Source organism: Acipenser ruthenus, chromosome 25 (assembly GCF_902713425.1).
Source record: "Acipenser ruthenus chromosome 25, fAciRut3.2 maternal haplotype, whole genome shotgun sequence".
NCBI classification, from domain to species: Eukaryota; Metazoa; Chordata; class Actinopteri; order Acipenseriformes; family Acipenseridae; genus Acipenser; species Acipenser ruthenus.
The window spans coordinates 26,919,712-26,936,287 of NC_081213.1; the positions used below are offsets into that span (position 1 = coordinate 26,919,712).

Here is a 16,576-nt window from a genome sequence, read left to right on the forward strand (position 1 = left end):
GAAATCCGACCATGAGGAGGCGTGACGAGAAAAAAAAAAAAAAAAATCAATATAGACCGTACCAACATCAGACAATGGGGGGGGGGGGGGGTGACATTACATTACATTTGTATTTATAAAGAAAAATGACAGATTCTAGAAATTAACTTTATATAAAAAAAATGTAATGACTACTAGCAAGTGAACATCTAGCAGTCTATGCTGCCCAAAAAACGATTCGCTTTCCAAGATATTTAAAAAAAAATTAAAAAAAACGCCAAACACACTTACATGAGCTACTTTGGTTTGATCGAAGAGACAGTCTGCCACCATAGATTGGATTAGGTCGACAGAAGCACAAACACATTTTATTATAGTTTATTTGTTAGCAGACGCCCTTATCGAGGGTGACTTACAATTGTTACAAGTTATCACATTATTTTTATACACAATTATCCATTTATACACTTGGGTTTTTACTGGCGCAATCCAGGTAAAGTACCTTGCTCAAGGGTACAGCTGCAGTGTATCCCACCTGGGACTGAACCCACGACCCTCCGGTCAAGAGTCCAGAGCCCTAACCACTACTCCACACTGCTGCCCTGTTAATGCTGACCTACATTAAAAAGTGCAAGCTATCATTTTTACCGACACACCTATAGTTAAGGTTTTACTAATCAATTGGCACTCATATTTAATGTTACCTTGCTTGGATAAAGACTAGTAGTGGACCATGGCCCATGATTTCTGTTAACTGTGGTCTTCAAAAAACGAAACCACCAGTTTTTTTTTTCGTTTTGCCTCATAATTTATAATTACATTTTTCAAAGCAGAATGCAGCACGTGCTGTTTTCTTTACATCCCATACAAGCTAATGGAAGCTGTTTGAATACAGTAGGTCAAGCTCTGCTCATTCATTAACTGTACAAAGTCTAACCGGGTTGCCACACCTAGTGCAAGGTTGCCAAGTAAACAGCAGGGGGAGCCGTATCTGGTGCTTTCTTAAAGCCATTCAAGCGTATGCTAACAGATGTGGTGGAAAGAGATTAGCTTATTTTATTGCAGTGGCGTGACCAGGGTAATGCAGTGTGTGACTCTGGGGTTCCTTTGGGACACGACTGGGAAATGAGCCAGACCTCTTCATAGGTAACTTGCAACAGGAGACATGTTTTCTTCTTAGCAGGTCCAGCTGCAGAAGCAGGAACCTCGCTCGATCAGTCAAATCTCTTCCTTAACGCTTTCACTCCTGAATTATTTGTGTCAATCTGAAGAATAAACTCCTTTATTGAGTATACATGAGGACAGGACAGCGCCAATATGTTGACATGTTTCTACACAACCTCAGACTGGGGCCTAGGAGTCCCGTCAGGTTCCAACGTGATTTCTGACGGCATGTGTTCACATACGGACCTTGAGGTCCCGCCAGCACTAAATGGGTTAAATAGGGGGCAAAATCAAAAGTGTATATAATATATTATAATAGAAAATAGAAATATTACTTCGGCATAAGATCTGAGAGCATGTTTTCTTTCATTTCTTTTCATGCACTTTTTTTCCCTGCAGAGGATGCATATCCTAGCGATGCTAGTCCGCTTGTCCGTCTGTACTGTATGTCACATGGACAGTTTTACAATAATCAAACGCATCTGATTCCAATTGTGATGGAACTTGGATTAGTACATTTCTTACCAAAGTTTACTAAAGATATAGAACCTGTTTGTCTATTGTTTGTCAATCCACATACATTACATGTAGGTCACGATGCTCTGTATATGCTGGTGCTTTCAAAACATCTTGTGTTACTGTATGATCGTAAGTATCCAGGTGCTTTAAAGGTAGATATGTAATCTTCATTGCTGTTGGCTTGCCAAGGTGGATTGCATAACCACTGTATTTGTGCTCAGTATTTTCCCCATGCTTTTCCTATGGTTAGACCGTGCGTTTACTGTAGTTCACCAAGGTTTGTTTAGTTTTATGCTTTACTACACCTCACTATTCTTTCCCATGCTTACCTATGCTTCACCATGCTTTTGCTATGTTTTATTTGACTTTGCTATGCTTTTACTATGGGGAACTTTTAAAGGGACTGTAGGTGGTGTCATTTTGAAACTCCAGCTGAGGTTGCTCTGGTTCAGCTTATGAATAACCACTCCAGAATTGAATTTTTTCTTTATTTGTTCCTGAAGGAACTGTATTGTAGGGTAATTATCTCATTAATCACATTACATGACATGATGCACCAAATTACTACAACTGTTTACAAGAATACATTGAAACATACACACAGTTTTACAATGGATACATGTGAGATAGCTCATTGCACTTACAACAGTGAATGTAACTTTTTAAAATAGTTTTCTTGTTCTTTTTTTCGTTATCTTTTTTTTTATTTTTACATCCAACCCCCCATACAATGACATGGAAGCCAAGTTCACTTTAAGGAAGTTTTCTTATTTTACAAACACGACATGTATAGAAACTCTACACAGACCAATATGTTTCTGAGTACAAGTTCTTTTGTTTTTCAACAGTCTATATGAGCCAGCCACACTGCACAATGCTGTTTTTGTTTGTTTGTTTGTTTGTTTGTTTGTTTGTTTTATACACAGTAAGCAGGAATTGGCAGGTCGGCCGGGCTGGGACATACACGATGACCCACGCCAATGATCGCTGTACAGTTTGGAGTTTTTATTTACAGTGAAAATGGTTGCCAGGTGTTTTCAGTTGTGGGCTAAGGATTTGGTGGCATGTGGCTATGCACTTGTTATTGGACAGAAACATTCTGCCTTTTTACTGTTTTCTGAAGAGTAAGTCTGTAATACTGAAGGCTTTATAGACCCGTATTCCTTTATAAATGATTTAAAAAAAAAACACACTTCATACAAAATGAGACTTACTATTGCTAGTTTGCTCTTGTACAGTAAAGGGTTATTTTTTACTTCCTTATAATCATTTATCAAGCATCTATATTATTTTTAATTGAGTATGTAATATCCTTATCAACGGGAATGGCCAAAAACGAGGCTCCAAGGTACTGTAATGTGCTACTCGGGAGAAGCTAAGGAAAATCAGTAGCATCCCATCATACAGATAAAGAGAGAGATGGAAAAGCACGGTATGCTACCATTCTGTTATATAGTTCAGTGTGGCTCTGGATCAGTGGGACCCAACCTTGTCTTTTAAGATGCGACCCCCTTAGAGCTTCAGCATTTTCCCATGGACCACTACTTGCATGGGACCAAAAACACACCTGGACTAAATACTACACACTATACAATGAGGTTACATTTTAGCAGCATGAGAACTGAAACTCATCAAAATAAATGGATAAACGCTGCGTGTTAGACAGTGCAACTGATTAATGGCTTGGGTGAGTGGAAATCAGAAAAGATGTACTTGGCTAATTCTTGAAATGCTGTTCTGCACTGTTATTCATACGGTAGAAGCAGCACTAGGGGGCAGTATACACTTCTGTCTGGAATGATACAGCAAGCAGAACATACAGTAGCACTACATGCCTGCATTGCCACTGCAACCCTGTGAGTCCTTCAATCCACAGCTGCTACTCTTGTATTGGCTGTACTAGTGGAGCCCCATTCAAAGCAATCGTCTCCATCAGCACTGTATACAGTAGGTGGTGATAGCTACAGATAGGGTTGACTGACCCCCTGTATAATCAATTATACAGACCCTGTCACTATAAACCTACTGTATGCATGTGCTTCTTGTTTTATCCACCATTACCTGTTGCTTTTTGAAAACTATGGACAGTTTACTGCGTGTTAAAATGCAGCCTCCTGGTAAAAGCCATTGGTACACACCCACTGAATCAAACCCTTTGTTATTCCATTACCAACACTATCACTGTTCCTCCTTTCATTGTATTGATTGTTGTTTTTGATTTGGGTATAATACCCAATCACATCCTGTATGGTATGTTGGTCGCTCTCTCCAATAGTGTGACAGTAATCAGACCATGTGTTGTTATTTTCATACGACAGCACATATGATTTTTATTGATACCAAGAAGGACTGATGAAATGGGGTTTGTACCTCCTGGAGCGTGGAAGGTCTATATAATGTGTTTATTTGTTTCTGCTGACGGCAGCAGAGTTGGAAAAATGATCATACAAGTCACGATATTTTGAATATAAGCAGAGGATACAAAACCTGCTGCAGAGTTTGATTGTAATGTGTGTTTTTTATGCTAATTTCAATAACAAGTGCATATCCTGGCAGTACTGAAGAGCACTAATTACCCCACTACACTAAGACAGAATGAGGACGTGCAACATATTTTAGCTAGAGACCCATGCTTGAAGCTACAGTATGGAGGACAGTAATGACAGGCTATATGTTTACCCTTTTGGCAACCACGACGGAGAGGGAGAGGGGTCTCAAACATGCCACTAAAATAAAAAAAAAACTCAATTCAATAAATACATTTCATACAGTCGCTAAATACAAACAAGTCTATCCATTTTTTTTGTTCCTTGGTAACACAATTTCATTGTATTCTTAAACACAACGTTGATAGTGGTATTAAATATTAACAGTTTTATTTTATTTTTTCAAATGTGTATCATTGCATAGAACGTTTGAAATGGAAATTGCTTTCGACCACCCTTTGTTTTTCGATAAATGGAAGCTCACATGAAGAACAATAAAACAAAACGAAACGCTGATGAGGTTGTGTGGCAGCATGCTCAGTCAGTCCCGTCGGCATGGATTTGAGATGTTTTTTGGGGGAGAAAACTGCAACACTGTAATAAAATAGTTTACTGCTCCGGCAACATTTCTGTGATTTGACTTAAAAACTTTTTTTTCGGTTTTGATAAATGAAATACGTTTATAAACAGCAGTCTAGAACGATGTCATGAAAATGAAATCATCAAAGAATGCTCTGCTTCGTGTATCAGGGTCATACAGTACCTGCTTCAAAAGGTGTGCCCCTTGTTCATTTTTTCAAACCACGTTGCTTGAACAGGCTTGATGTCATCTGTGTTTTTTCAGATTCATTTTAAAAACTAACCCCATAATACTTACACTGTATCTGCAGATATGCAGTGTGAATGATAAAGCATCAACAGTTTCAAACTTTTGGGATAAAAAAAAAAAGTACAGTACTCCATACAGTATATATCTACAGTCCTTGTACTGAACCAATGCGAAAGGGGTGTTTGTTCCTGTGGCCTGTATGCATGGAGGGTGATTTGATCAATGTCAGTGCCAACCCTTACAGATTTCCCTTTCCTTTTCAAACACACATTTCTTCACATTTTGGGGAAGGAAACTAGTTAGAGCCGTGGCTTAACCCACAGCTAGCTGAACCTGTGTAGTCAGACTCTTGCTGTTTCCAGCCCATCACGGAGGAGCTGGGATCATTCCAGCAATCTGCGGAGGGCTCAAGCGAGTACCATGGATTTTGTTACAGTGTTGCCAGTGTGACCCAGTGACCTCACATTGAGCATGCCTGTTAGGTATGGATGAGAACAGCATTGCACAGTTAAAACATAAACGGCAGAGGCAAACATTTCCTTTTTTTATACACAAGAGATTGTGCTCTTGACAGCCTTCTGCACTCTATTGCTTTAAAAAAAAAAAAAAAAAATAATAATAATAATAATAATAATAATAATAATAATAATAATAATAATAATAATAATAATAATAAATAGAACAACAACTACAAAACCAAAATGAAAATATAAATAAATGTTACAGCCCATTTTCTAACAGGCCATATATAATATACAGTGTGCAAACAAAATCATTCAGGGATTTGTGGACTAAAAAAAAAGTTTGAGGTATACAAGTAAAAAATAAAACTGAAATGATTAAGGCTGTTTCTTTCTCTTCAGAAAAGAAAATCAGGCAAACACGATAACAAATAAGCAAACTGTGGAAAGTAATCAACAGAACTCATAGACACAGAGAACCAGATGCTTTGGGATGGTTTCGTGATGGCTTTGCAATGGCTAAAAAAAGAAAGTCCTCAAATGTGTGACCAGATTCAACGCTGTTTTTTTTTCTCTGTTTTCTTTATTCTCTATTTAACTTTTGTAATGTCCTATGGCCTCCTTGCTTCAGGTAATGAACAGTGTTAGGTCCTAGATATACAGTTCTCTGGTGTTCTACATGCAGTCCGCTTCCCAAAATCTTTAGGACACATCGCAAAAACAAGTCAGCATTCAGAAGGGTCATCATTACCATACTGGAATGTTAAGAAAAAAATTGAGCATTTCATTTCTATATGAGTATGTTTTTTTTATTTTCAAATGCTCCGTTCGAAATAAAAAAAAGGTCTTTTAGTACAAGAAAAACCTATGAAACTTTTTTTTTTTTATTAAGAATAAGAGGAGATTGTGGGACCTGGGATAGGTTCATGCTCTGGGCGAAAAAGACTGGAATCAAACAAGCAGCAGACAGCCTGAATCCCAAAGCCTTGAGTATCCCCAACGACGTGCAGCCGTATATTTAAAAAGAAAAATCCTCCGAATGCAGGAGTAGATTACAAATCATCCCCTGTCACCTTCAGCTGCTGGGTCTTTCCTGCCGTGCAAAGACACTCCAGTTTGCCAGCATTGTTGTGGACTCTCTTCTCAGGATTCCCAACTAGCAGTCTGAGAAACAAAGGTCGCAATCAAGTTGGCAAGTAGGACACCGTTTCTCATATTTATCTGCTCGCGCCATTGTCTTTCCAACATGGTTCTTTAGCTTGTTAGCATCCCAATGGTGGCCCCGTGCTGTAGCCTAGTCCTGGGCTCCTCTGTACCACAAAGAGTGTCTGAAGACCAGCCTTCCAGACCTTCTTCTACACCATGAAGATGAATCATAGGGTCTGGGTCTGAAACACATGCACTAGATCTCATCCTCATGGCTCTGAAGTTTCCTTTCAGTTGTTCATCTCTGGGTCATCTGAAAGAGAGATACACATTTCATTAGTAACAACTGGTGTCCCTATTCAAAATCAATATTGGTCTAATAAACAAGCTCTGATTGTTAGAAAAAAAAATGACTTAGTCTCTTTTCAGGGGCTCAAGGGAGCTTTTCTTCTTCAGTATTATGTGGTGCTGGATATCTTAAAATGACTCCCATTCTTAGGAAACTTTGGTTACCTTAACTGGAGACTCCTGTCTACACATATTATCATGCATGCATGATAATATGTGTAGACTGGCCGACACTGTACTGTATGTGCCTGTACCATTAGATTGATTTCATGGCTCCTGTCTGGGACTCTGGCAATGGCCACATGTCAGCAAGACCTACCACAAATTAGTCTGTGTAACATCGAGTTGTGCAGTTAAGGCAACAGCAATTCCTCCTACATCTCTGGAGCTCATTGCCTGCCGATAACAAGGCACAAGACAGCTCCAATAACTCATAGCTTATTTCTTATCTCAATGTTCGCTGCTTGTCAGAGGGAACAAATTGTATTTCCAGATATAAAGAAGCAGCACCTGCTGAGAGCCATCTGCCTGTTTAAACCTAAAGAACGGGAAGGGAGATGTACGTATTCATCACACAGCGAGCTCTCAGACTAGTTTTGGAGGTCAACAAGTTCTTCACTGTCCAAGATCACTAGTTGCAAAAACTGCTGGAAAAGGTGCCTTTGGATTTCTGTGTTAAATACCCAGCTGGGGTGGGTTTATCCCAGATGTTACTGTAATAAATTGTGTAGACTTACCTGTTTGCGAGGTACAGGCTGATTCCGATCAGCTTGGATATTTCAAACAATGCAAACTTTAGATTGCTAAGAAGACTTCTGCAAAAGTTAAAGAGCATTATAAAACATAGGATTCTGCTCCCAGTTCCTGGTTTGTCTGGTGACACAATGTCATTGGGGGTTGACTTCAGCCCAGGGACAGGTGCTTGGCAACACCCTACTAACAGCAATACCACTTTTATTAATATAAAGACAACACCTAACCCAAACGGTGCAGTCAGAGAGGTATGTAAAACTTGCCTAAATCAGCTAAAATACAGCCAGTGGCAGGCCACATCCAAAAGCCTGTCTGACCCATGTTGGATATTGGTTGAAGGTGCAGTAGTGACATTGTCCTCTCGGTCCTGTAGACAAGAAAAAAGAGAAACTGAGACAGTGAGCATGGAAGACATCCATGCTGAGCTGTTGCTATTTGTATTTTCTTATAAGATCTGTGCCTACTAGAATAGAGGAAATGACATGTTAGATACCATTGTAACATCCTTTCTCATTCAGGTAACAAGTAGAGGAAAGAGAAAAAATACATCTAGCATGTCATTTCATTTTTAACAATTTAAGAGGACAAGAAATGCTGCATAATGCAAACAACATGAATAAGAGGATACTGGCGGATACACACTGGTTGCTCTTACTGACCTTATGAAATGTGAACATTAGTTACAATGCATTAATGGCTTACAAAGTGCGCTGTACTACGCTACTCGCCACTGCTGTCAATGAGATCTCCCTTTGAATAAGATGCTACGGTGCTAGAAGTATCTAAATATATATTTTGGAGCCTCCTTTATCAATAAATCAGTGCATTTTTCAATAAGGCCATTTAGCTGACTCTGAGGCAAAGCGGTTTATTAGGTTTTTCTCTGGAATTACATTTATCAACCAATATCTCCTGGCTCATAGACACCCGTTTATAATGTACTAATTCTAATGCAGTGTGGTTTCCAGTGGGTGGCAAAAACAGGCTCAGGGAGAGGCAGGGCAACCCACTGCACAGGCAGAGGCTGGCTGCTAACCAAGCACCATGCACTCCTCAGCCCCAGATCGTACACAACAGACAGGCACGTTTGCATGAACTGTTATCTGGTATATTTCCTTTTGCACGCATTACGTCATTTACACCACAGGTTCAGTCCACTATGCTTATAGTTTACAGAAATACGATCTATCACATGGATTATGAGTGAATGTATGCTTATTTGAATCTGATCCATATACAGTAGACATTCATATGTATGCCCGCGTTCTTGAAGGATGAGCGTCAGCAAAGCATTTTTCTTGGCTGGCTTGTATAATGAAATTTCAGGAAAACTCGTCCTGCTCTAACATTTACAAATCTCAGCAACGTCTTCCAGAAATGTTGTTATTCATAACAGATGTAAGCTGCAGAAAAGACCTAAACGACACTCATTCTTAAGTGGAGCCTGCTTTATTTGCAAGAAGGCATGGTGCTCATGTAACTGCTCAGGGATTGGGTACCTCTTCAATCACCTAACACCTGTCATCACATGTCTGGTTTTTAGTACCTCACAGATCGGAGAAGGAAATGTGCAGTATTTGCTTCGTGGCTCATTTAGAATCTACGTAAGGGAACTGCTGAAGTCAGATGAGGTGTAACTTGTAAGACCTGTCTCATCTATCAATGGCTGGCGAGACTACAGCTCAGAACACCGTGCTGTCGCTGCGGTCACTTATCTACCAGGTCGTGTCTAACGGAGTCTAATTATAGTCTGAAACCTCAGATCCACCAATCAGGAAGCTCCATTCCAAGTCAGTGCCAAAGCCTTCAGAATGTATTCAGAAAACTTTCTAGTCCTGATTTATTTTTGGATGTATAACTGTGATACAAAGACATTCAAAATAAATAGTGTATACAAATGATCTACACGACTAAGGAAAATGATTTCAGTTAGAAATCCAAACCTCTAATATACCAGTGTAACAGGGAGAAATGTTACATGTGTGACTCGCCACTGAATAATAATGAGGCAGACACAGAGCATTGTGTGTTAACATGCCGCACAGGAGCGCAAATTTAATTAACACACTTGTGCTGTCACTAGGGTACTAGCAATGGTAGCCCTAGTGTCAGATTTGCTAAACAAAACAAAGCTAAAAATAAAAGTTTGCTGCACAAGGCAAGCGCTATTCTCACTAAAAGAGACGTCCCACTCCAGCAACCTACTACACTACATTACCCTCTCTATACTGGTTAGGATCAACATCTCCTAAACTAACCTACTGCTGTTGCTCCCGAAGTCCCGGCCTCCGAGTGACTCTGGGTCTTTACGACAGTCCTGGCTGGGCAGAGCCTTCACAGGCACCGTCTTGCAGTTGAGGGGTTCCTTAGTTATTATCCTGAGGAGCGCACACTCTCCTCCTCTATGTGACCAAAGCGAGCTTTCGCTCAACGGCCGTCTGTGTAGCATTGCGGTGCAGTCGCCTCGAGCTTTATGAGCAGCACGCAGCCTCCCCGGGCACACCTCCCAGCCAATCCGGACGTCCTGATCAGCTCAGCACCAGGTGAGCCTACCTGCTCAATTAGTTGCCTAGAAACGCGTCTCCTGTTATGTGTCCCAGCTGCACACATCGACGCAAGAACCAGCAGGGTCCTCCCTGTCACAACCAGTATATCAGTAAGAAGGTGCATTATGCTGAAAATATCAATACAGTATATGAATACATTATTAATACAATTGCAGAGCATGCTGTGCACTCGTGAGACAGTATTTTAAAACACAATACAAAGAGGTTTAAAACCCCACTGGTGATTGCTGTGATGTAAATGTAATTAGCACCAAGATGACCCATGCTGTGAAAAGGGAATGCTGCATCATTCTCATTAATTAAGGCTTGAGTCCCCTCTGAAGTCTCATTAGGTGGAGGAGGGCAGTGGAAGGTGGTTTATTTCAGGAGTGCAGTGGGAGTAATCTGGTCAGCTGGTGAGGGAGCAATGCTAAACTGCAGCCTGGTTTGTGTCCATCACATTTCTGAGTACACTCAGCCCCAATGGCACTCTGCACTGTAAGTACACTTCCCTGATCAGAAAACTCCCATAATGCGATAGCCTGGCTTCATGGAGCTATGTTACAAAGTAATTGGTTGTAGGCAAATTCTTATATCGATGGCTACAATACTGAATACATTTCCATTTCAGGACTATAAGAAGAATGTGTTGAATTTGCATTTATACGGCGATGTGAAGCATGCACATGGTAATAATCTATACTTATGAAATACCTCTGTTTAAGGTTGACTGCCGCAGTCCTAGTTAATAGACACAGTTTCCAGTGGTCTCTGTACTGATATGAATGGATGTGGATTGCGCTTCTCAGAACTGAATGGGTTTTAATGTGACAGTGGCATTTACCTAAGAGGCCAGCGTTATTTATAATAGTTTAAATCTAAGTTTGCCTCTGGTAAGACAAGTTGCACATAGATATGAGCCCCTCCAATGATCCAACACCCAACTCCCCCTCCCTGCCACAGCCTCAGTGTCTATCAATGCCTCCCTACCAGCACTGTGTGCATGGCTGTTGCTCCCTCTGGGGTGAATGTGCTAAAAGATTACAAACTGACAGCTTATCAGACCTGTCCTCCTCAATGCAAACTGACACATCACTTTATCACAGTGTCAGCCACCAGTTTAAGCGAGTCCCCTGTCTGCAATAATACTGCGTATCAGCCTTCAGTGAGCTTTTACCAGAGGCATCTGCAGCACGCCCACAGCACGGGGGTGGATATGAGGCTGGGACACTTTGCAATGCCGCTATGCAGAAAAAGCCCAAACAGTTTGAAGTCCAGCTATCAAGAGGCATTATGAGTCCCTGCCAAAACGCTGCATTCTGCAGATTGTTAATGTTATCTGAATCTCAGAACCCTATATAAAGCACATATGGTGCCCATATACCTGTAAAGCACTTATGGCAGTAAAACTTCTAGGAGTCAGCTACTGTCTTGTCCATCATCAGACAGGTTTCATTGCTCTGTTGTGACTGTAAGAACCCTGAATCACAGGCAACCCAGTGCTTTTAGGTGCTATTGCAATGCTGAAAATGTACACTTGGTGGCAGTGGTGATCAATGAAAAACCATTACAGACCATTACTGTGAATGACAGTGAAAAAAATCTCTCTCTCTCTCTCTCTCTCTCTCTCTCTCTCTCTCTCTCTCTCTCTCTCTCTCTCTCTCTCTCTCTCTATATATATATATATATATATATATATATATTAATATTAGGTTAAGCTGAAAATGATATACATCGTTTAATACATTTATGCAGCTGTAAATCACAATGAGATCTAACTTATCATGGCCTAGTTAATTGATTTATACAATGTTTGAATAAGGTCCCTCTGTGTTCCAAGGCTGTGAAAAACAACATGCCTAGCAGTCCCTTCAGTGTATGTTTGTCTTTCAATGTATTTTACAGTATGTAAAACGCAAGTCAACACTGTTTAATTGATTTAGATGCTGGAGGTATTACTAATCCTGCCCCCTGGAGGTTGTTCATTTTTAAAAGTAGAAATGAAACACTGGAAAAGAGTTCAGTCACAGGCATGTGAGCTGTAGTGTGTCTCAGTCCAGTGCTCAGAGCACACAGCAAATGAATCCTTTAATTATTTGTAAGTTATATATCACACACACGTCAATGCATATTGTTGTACTTTAAATTCAAACGCACCTGCTTCACACTCATTTGGTATTGCGGTTCCCAAGATACTGAAGCCTGCAATGGGTCTGCCGCTACATCCAACTCACACCCCTTCATACATGGTGCCCTCTTCTAGGCTTTATATGAGGGCATATGAAAGACGCAAATGCATGATAGCCTCATATGAGGATGCCGTTTATTCCCCATATAAAGCAATGAAAAATATAATTATGTGTCCAAAACAACATTTTTAAGCAATTAGAAATTTTAAAGCACAGTACACAGGGTTTTGCAACGCAAAGCCAGCATGCTGACTCAAGTACAGTTTTTCCATTTAATAAGATCCCAGCACATAAAAAATGGCTGGGCTTCATTGACCATCAGTTAAGACAGCCACAATCTGCAAAAGCTCCTTGACTCCTGACAATGGTGTTACCATCACAGCAAGTTCATAGAGCCACAGGTTCAGCTGTCTGTGGATAACCAGAGAGGGCTTTGGTCTTGCACAACCTCTCATGAGCAACACAATGAACAACAACAAAAGGGGAATGCAAAGGGCAATACTCGCTGCACTTGTGGAAGGCAAAGTATTAATAGCACTGGTGACTGAAGCCCTCTCATGATCCACTCACCAGGAACAGGATTCTGTCACTTCCGCTCTGACCTCGTGGGATTATCCTCTCTCGAAGAGAGAGGGTAATTCAGTCTCAGTGCTTTTTTATTTTTTAATCCCTGGCCTACTGATCACTTGAGAATGAGCCCGCTGAGTTAATTGAAGTGCTGTGGGTTGAGAGAACAGAACCAGTGTATAGCAATTCACAACGAGCGCAGTACTGTGTTCAAGACGAAGATAAAGAATCTGAAATAAGCAGGGAGGAAGTCAAATAAGATAGGAGACTAGAGAACAAAAAAAGTAGGTATATTTATCTTTTGCGTATTTAATCAAGAGCTTAAGGCGCAATTGGAAAGTTTCTTCACTTTCAGAGAAATAATCTTGCGCTTTCATTGTTTGATCCCAGTCAGACCTTATAGTGTTCAGTTGGTTTCTTCCACAGCGAATGACTAATCCACAGCACATTAAATAGATGAAATTAATGAAGCCCTATTAACTTCTCCATTTTGTCTGACTCATGTATCATATGGGCTATGTATCTATTTTTATCAAGCTAAAAAAAGGTCTCCTTATTTAATGTAAAAAGAAAAATGTAATACTTGAGTGAAATGTCTAAAGACTGAAACACTTTATTTTTGAGATAATTAGAGATTAAATTATTAAATTTAGAAATGCAAGACCAGACAAGCCCGGATCACATTAATTAGGAACCGGAAGAAAGGCAAATACCTCTGACAGAAACAGTTTCAACCAAATTGTGGTTGAGATGGAAATCATTGAAATATCCCAAAAAATTATTACAAAAGATGTATCCTAAAGATCAGACAATCGAGTGCCCGTTTCTGATGCTGTACAGTACACCACATCAACCCATCACAAACAGACTCATGACATCATGTGCCCCACATGAGTTTATTCCGTACAGTCACATGCACCTAAGCCACTTAATGGCTCATTGTATTTTGTATTAAATCACATTTGTGTCCTTTACTGCAGTGTTTTATATGTTGTCTCCAAATAGTTAATTTTTTTCAGGAATAGAACACTGCATAATTAGAGGTGCACTCGGATATCATTATTATTATTTGTTTATTTAGCAGACGCCTTTATCGAAGGTGACTTACAGAGACTAGGGTGTGTGAACTATGCATCAGCTGCAGAGTCACTTACAACTACATCTCACCTGAAAGACAGAGCACAAGGAGGTTAAGTGACTTGCTCAGGGTCACACAATGAGTCAGTGGCTGAGGTGGGATTTGATCCGGAGACCTCCTGGTTACAAGCCCATTTCTTTAACCACTGGACCACACAGCCTCTATATGGATACTGTAAGGTTATGTTACTACATTTTGCTGCATAGAAATAGATTGAGAATATATCATTTTTCTAATGTTCTATTTTTACATTTGGTGCTTTAGTACAAACCCTAACCTCAATGTCATGCATTTAAACTGCAGTGGAAGCAGAAGCAGTGCTAGGATTTGTAATATATATATATATATATATATATATATATATATATATATATATATAAACATTTAATGTTTTATTGTTGTTTTACTATTCTTAACAACTTTTTAACAACCTTTTCCAGTGTTGAAAACACAGGAAACTATTTTTATTCCCTTCAAATGGTCGTATCTGCTGGAAACAGGGATTGCACTTTATTACTATTATTATTATTATTATTATTATTTATTTCTTAGCAGACGCCCTTATCCAGGGCGACTTACAATCGTAATACAATAAGAGCAAGAAATACAATAACTTTTGTTCAAGCAAAGTACAAGTGTGAAACCACAATTCAATAATACAGCAGATAATAGTGATAGTTACATCAGGATATGATTAAATAGTGATAGTTACATCAGGATATGATTAAATACAAAGTACTACAGGTTAAACACTTGGCAGATTACAGTATTCTGAAGTACAGGATTAAATGCAGTAAAATAGGGGGCAGATAAGAGCAAAATAAAGCACATTTACATGAAGGGTGATAGTGTCCCAGGATACAAACAGAGGAGTTCTACAGGTGCTGTTTGAAGAGGTGAGTCCAAAGGAGGCGCCGGAATGTGGTCAGGGACTGGGCAGTCCTGACATCTGTAGGAAGGTCATTCCACCACTGCGGAGCAAGGGTGGAGAAGGAGCGGGCTCTGGAGGCAGGGGAGCGTAGCGGAGGTAGAGCTAGTCTTCTAGTGCAGGCGGAGCGGAGAGGTCGAGTGGGGGTGTACACCCCCCTACACTTGAAATTGAGTCTGTGATAAAGACTGCAACAGCAGGTTCACAACTGAAGCATTGCCATCACCTGTAAGAAGATCCGACCCCCTCTGCTATCAGTTCTGACCTTGAATAGGAAGATCAGCCTGAGCAACTACACCAGCCTTTGAAAATACCATTAAACAATGTAACAAATGAACGGCCAGCCTGTGTACAATGTGTCACTGCAGACAGGAACACAGCACAATCGAAGCCGTTTCTTTGCACTTTTATTGAATGCAGTAATGCCCGTAAGCGTTGGACCCCTCTATTCATTTCAATGTTATTCACCAGAGCAGCATGCCATAAACATTCATTTTGATTTCATATTTTAACACTGTGGTGGCATGGAAGCTTCAGGGTTCTTGGTCCATAGACTATATTCAGCTGTGAATCCAGATCAGCATTGATAAGGGTTGTTGAAAAGAAGACGGTTTTCAAGTAGCAAGCAGTTGAAACTGAAAATATTCACTGTTACACAAGCATGCACTAATTTACACCCTCGTTCCTGCGACCTACATTGCCTGTGTGTCGATGTTCATCAAATTTAGGCGAAAGGTTCTAGCTATGCAGCCTTCATTAACACAACCACTCTGAATTTTGATACCTTAATATTTCATGTGCTAAGGAATGTCCATACCAAGTTTAAGCCTAACCGAATGACCGCTTTTCAAAACATAGTTAAAAGAATGTCAAACAGCAGCCCGGTCTTACCAAGTAATTAAAGCACTATTGGAAAAGCTACTGGGCCGTGGGAACCCTTTGAACCCTGCCTAAAGGTTAACCACATAGAGAGCATTCTCCGCAGGGTGGGTTCCTGTGGCAATAGTCAGTGTGCAAATGCCTAATAATTATGTTTTTCCACACAGGTCCAGTTGTCACAGACTACTCACATAATTAAACACCCAGCAGTGTCTATTAAACTGTGCCTGCTTAAATCCCTCGCTTGGGAGTAATGACAATGCAGTTTTAGAAATTATTTTCTCAGAGCCACTTATGGACTAAAATGTCTAGTTAATAAAAGTCATAAAAAGGCTTCATCCAGCACAGGCGTTCTCGCAAATACACTAAATAACCCATTAGTATGGAAATACAAAGGCGATGACTATAATGATTTATTACTTCTTTTAGTTTTCCAAAAAAAAAAAAAAAAAAAAAGGTAGGAGAATTCAAAACAGTGAGTGCCGTTTTACAGGGCTGCAGCAATGAAAAACAAACAATAAAAACTCACTGTATTATAAGAAACATTTTGATTTTACTCGGCTCCACACTGGGGGGCCCCTGTGTAACCTTAGTCCTGAAGCAAAGCTTTCCAAACGGTGCGGTTGTGTGGTGTGTGTGGTGGT

The 16,576-nt window shown here is 40.1% G+C and overlaps 1 protein-coding gene across 3 annotated transcripts in view; it reads right to left on the minus strand.

The window, feature by feature from the left end:
- Positions 1-2,136: 2,136 nt before the first annotated feature.
- Positions 2,137-16,576, minus strand: part of LOC117971365 (protein bassoon-like) — a 118,440-nt gene continuing 104,000 nt past the window's right edge. For 2 of the 3 annotated variants that reach the window (XM_058999916.1, XM_058999914.1), the window contains exon 13: positions 2,137-8,052. The gene's annotated coding sequence lies outside the window, so the exon portion shown is untranslated. The remainder of the gene's footprint in view (positions 8,053-16,576) is intronic. The other variant, XM_058999915.1, reaches the window with a different exon arrangement.